Here is a 5,000-nt window from a genome sequence, read left to right on the forward strand (position 1 = left end):
TCCTTATAAACCAACTTGTTATATAATCAACTATTTTTTCTCTCTAATTACACATTTTCTCATCATTGCCTCTTGTCTCCTCATTAGCTGGTGTTTCAGTCTAATTACCACATCGTCATTCCTAGCGGTTCATACCAGCTCACTCCAATACCCTTGTCTTAGCCTTGTCTCAGAGTTAAAAGAAAGAGAGAGACAGAGAGAGAGAAAAAAAATCAAACTTCCTTCTTCCTTGATTTACTGTAGCTCCCGTTTTTGACTGAGGCCGGGGGAGGGTGTGGGGAGAGGGGAGGAGATGGTGGGGGAGGGGGAGTGGATTGTGGGTGGTGGTGGTGGGGGGGGGGACTTTTCTTATTTCTCTCTCCTTCTTGTCTTGTCTTCTTCCTAAGTCTTCTGAGTCGTCGTCTTCTTCTTTCTTATTATCCTCATCTTATCATTATTATGATCATTATTATTGTTATTGATGGTAGTAGTACCTGTATTATCATTATTATTATCATCGCTATCATTATCATTATTATTATCATTACAATTATTATATCCTCAACATCATTATCATTATCATCCCCATCCCCATCACCATCACCATCATCACCACCTCCACCGATATCATCATCGCCATCATAATTACCATCCAAGACAGGCATAGCTGAACCGTATTCATGCTGACAAGTGTAGAAAAGCCATGAATGAGAATGAAAACAATACACATACAGTCTCTTATATTGTGAAGATATTCATGCTCATTCATACCTTTTCTACATAGTTGCAAACAATATCGCACCACGTTTCCTGACTACATCTCTATCATGGTTTGAGAAAGATACTATATTTAAATTATAGCAGATTCTATAATCGGGCTTTCTTAATTACCTAATCGACGTGGGTTGCAGAGTAGGTGTACCAGGTTAGCTGTGGACAGGTGTATCAGGACAGGCAAAGGTGCTGTAATTGATCAAGACGCGTAGGGAAGGTCTCATTGTGGAAAACAAACTTGGTAGTAAGTCACTGTTTATTGCTTACATTTGTTGAGCTTTGCTGTACTGAGTGAGGTCTCGTCTGCGAAAACAAATTTGGTACTGAATATATATATATATATATATATATATATATATATATATATATATATATATATATATATATATATATATTCTCTCTCTCTCTCTCTCTCTCTCTCTCTCTCTCTCTCTCTCTCTCTCTCTCTCTCTCTCTCTCTCTCTATCTATCTATCTATCTCTCTCTCTCTCTCTCTCTCTCTCTCTGGTTTGTTTAATTCTAGTTATTTTGATTATGGGGTGTTTTTTTTTTTCTTTTTTTTTTCTTTTTTTTGAGAATGATGTGTCGTCTAAAAAAGGGGGGGTGTATTTAAGACATTGAGGAGATACAAACAAACGTATAATCATCACTAGTCCAAGGTGTACATGAACGGTACAGGTATACAAGGAAAAAGTGCGTCTATGTATGTGTATGTCTATGCATTTGTTTGTCTATGAGCGCGTGTTTTTTTTTCTGTTGTTGTTTGTTTTTTGCATATATGTCCATGTATTTGTATGTGTATGTATGTGGTTTGTAAGTGTGTATGTGTTTTTGTGTGCGTGAGTGTGCAAGTTAGCAACAATCAAGGTTATTGATCCTGTACTGCAATTTTTTTTCTTTTTTCTTCTTTTTTCCGCGGGCGGAGGGGTGGAGGGGGGGGGGTGATGTGTTGCAACTGTACGCAGGGACAGAGTGTGTGAGAGCAAGCTTTTTTCTTTTTTTGCTTTTTTTTTGCACTTACATGTATGCTTATGTTTGTGTTTATGTTTTGTGTGTATATGTGTGTGTTTCTGTCTGTTAATTTTGTTTTTTTTTTCTAGTTTCTTTATCTTCCACTTTTTATCATGTGTGTATGCCTGTACATACATACATACAAACACAGGACACACACACACCACACACACATATGTATATTTATTTGTGTGTGTGTGTGTGTGTGTGTGTGTGTGTGTGTGTGTGTGTGTGTGTGTGTGTGTGTGCACATATATACACACATACATATACGTGCATAACTATGCCTTTGAGGCAATGGCCACTTCCTTTTTGCCATTAAAAGAAAGACGGAGAGACAGTGATAGATACAAACAAGGAAGGAGAATCGACAACGAAAAGAACCCTCCCCCCCCTTCCCCCACCTAAAAAAAAAATAAAAAAAAATAAAAAAAAAACACACACGAGAAGGACCTGAACGAGATATGACGTCAGCGCCGATCCGTGACGTCACAGCGCCGCTGGCTACCGCCGGGGAATCTCCGACAAGGCGAAAGAACTCGAGTTACTTCCTCGTCCTCGCCTCCGCCTCGCTCCATTTCGGGTTCTTTGGGCTTCACGCCAGCCGTCGGGTGCGGATGGCGCGGATTCCGCCTTCGGGGGAGGTCTGGGGGCTTGGTGCGGGTACGAGGTGAGAGTGTGTGGGTATGGGATGGGTATGAGGTGGGAGATGAGAGTGTGGGTTGGGTGTATGAGTGGGAGATGAGAGTGTGTGGGTATGGTGATGGATGTGGGTATGGATTGGTTGGGATGGTGGATGAGACGGTATGTGTGGGTACGAGATGGGTATGCGTGGGTATGTGTGGGAATGGGATGGGTTTAGGATGGTATGTGTTGTTATTCTTATTATTATTATGTTGGTATTTGAATATTATATATTTTCAATCTATTGTTCTTATTTCATACTATTTTACATTATTACTGTTTTATTGTTATTATTATTATTATTATTAATTATTTTATTATTTTAATTTTTATATTATTATCATTATTATCATTTCATTATTATTTATTATTATTATTATTATCATTTTATCATTATTATTATTATTATTATTATTATTATTATCATTCATATTATTATTACAATGATAATAGTAGAGGTAGTTGTAGTAGTAGTAGTAATAGTAGAACTGGTAATAATGACAATGATAAGAGGAAGATTAGGACTCATAAGAATGATGATAATAAAAGTAATGATAATGATAATAGTGATAATAATAATAATAATAATAATAATAATAATAATAATAATAATAATATGATATAATAATAATAAATAAATAATAATAATAATAATAATAATAGAATAATAATAATAATAAGAGGAAGAAGAAGAAGAACGATGATGATGATGATAAAAACAATAATGATTATACTAATAGCAAGAAGAATATAAAGAATAGTAAATAACAATATTGATACTAATAATAGTAATGGTAATGATAATACTACCAACAAAATCACAACTTTGATAAAAATGTTAACTGCAAATACTCATGATAAAGATGATGATGATACCGATGATGATGATAGTGAAGATAGAAACGATAGTGATTTTCCTGAGAACATTAACAGCAAAAAACAACGCCAAAAAAAAAAAAAAAAAAAAAAAAAAAAAAAAAAAATTATATATATATATATATATATATATATATATATATATATATATATATATATATCACAATCAAAATGCCGATGACAACAACAAGGCTACGAACATACATAATAACGAATCAGTTAATTAATGATGATCTAAAAATAACGAAAGTTAATGGTGATCTAATAATAACGAATCAGTTAATTAATGATGATCACTGATGATGATGATCTAATAATAACGAAACAGCTAATTAATTATCTAAAAATAACGAAACAGTTGAGATTAATTAAGGGTCTTTCCCCAAAATCCTCGCATCTCCTGGCGAAGATTCGATCAAGTCTCACTCGGATTTAAGTAATGATGTTAATCAACGAGGCTCTCATGATAACGAAACGGTTAATCAGCGAGGCTCTCATGATAACGAAACGGTTAATCAACGAGGCTCTCATGATAACGAAACGGTTAATCAGCGAGGCTCTCATGATAACGAAACGGTTAATCAACGAGGCTCTAATGATAACGAAACGGTTGATCAGCGAGGCTCTAATGATAACGAAACGGTTAATCAACGAGGCTCTAATGATAACGAAACGGTTGATCAGCAGGTCTATATAACGAACGTTAATATTATTTATTTAGCGATCTATTCCCAAAAAGCGCTCGTATCCCCATTAGCGAGGATTCGATCAGATCCGCGCTCGGTCTCGCTCTCAGTATGTGAATGGACGGCCGGGCAGGGTTGTCAAGGTTCTTTTTTTTTTTTTTTTTTCTTTCTTTCTTTTTTTTTTAACTACCTGCTCAGGCGTCCTCGTATATTATGAGTTTCAACACCGTTTCCTCCTGCCCTGTTTTCTCGAGCTGTGTACCGTAGAGTGTGTGGGGTGTGTGTGGGGGGGAGGAGAGGGGGGGGGGGTGGGGAGGTGGGGGGGGGGGGGGGGGCGTTGTTTGTGTGTGGTTGAGGGAGGGGGTGTCGTGTGGGGGGGGGGGGTTTTTTGCGTTTTGGGGGAGGGTGTGTTTTGGGGCGTGAGGGGAGGGGGGGTTGTTGTTTTGGGGAGAGGGAGGGGTGGTGAGGTTTGTTTTGGTGTGTATGTGTGTGGGAGGGTGTGTGTTTGCGTGCGGGAGGGGAGTGTGTGTGTGAGTGTGGGAGGGGGTTTGTGTTTGTGTTTTGTGAGGAGGTGTTGTGGTATGGCGGGGGCGTTATGTTGTATGGATGTGGGAGGGGGGGTGGGCGTTGGGTTGTGTGCGTGTGTGGGTGGTTTGAGGGATGGGGGGAGGGGGGAGGGGATTGTACTAGATATGTTTTGTCAAAAAAAAAATCTAGAACTCGTTACAAACATGCCAGACATTTTACCCTTTTTTATGTACATGAGGAATGTAAGGTAAAGATGATGATGATGAAGAAAAATTAAGAAAAGAAAATAATATTAACAAGAGGAAGATAGACAGAAAATGAGAAGAACTAAAGAAAGGAAAACGAGAAACAAAGGAAGAAAGAAAATGAGAAGAAAAGAAAGAAAAAAATTTAAAAAATAAAGATAAAAAATAAGATGAAACGAAGAAGAATCAGAAGAGACGAAAATGTTAAATAAAAAAA

The 5,000-nt window shown here is 37.2% G+C and overlaps 1 protein-coding gene across 2 annotated transcripts in view; it reads left to right on the forward strand.

Moving 5' to 3' along the window:
• Positions 1-5,000, forward strand: part of LOC119578662 — a 22,984-nt gene that overhangs the window by 1,384 nt on the left and 16,600 nt on the right. The gene's annotated exons all lie outside the window — the stretch shown is intronic.

This window comes from Penaeus monodon, chromosome 11, assembly GCF_015228065.2.
Source record: "Penaeus monodon isolate SGIC_2016 chromosome 11, NSTDA_Pmon_1, whole genome shotgun sequence".
NCBI lineage: Eukaryota > Metazoa > Arthropoda > Malacostraca > Decapoda > Penaeidae > Penaeus > Penaeus monodon.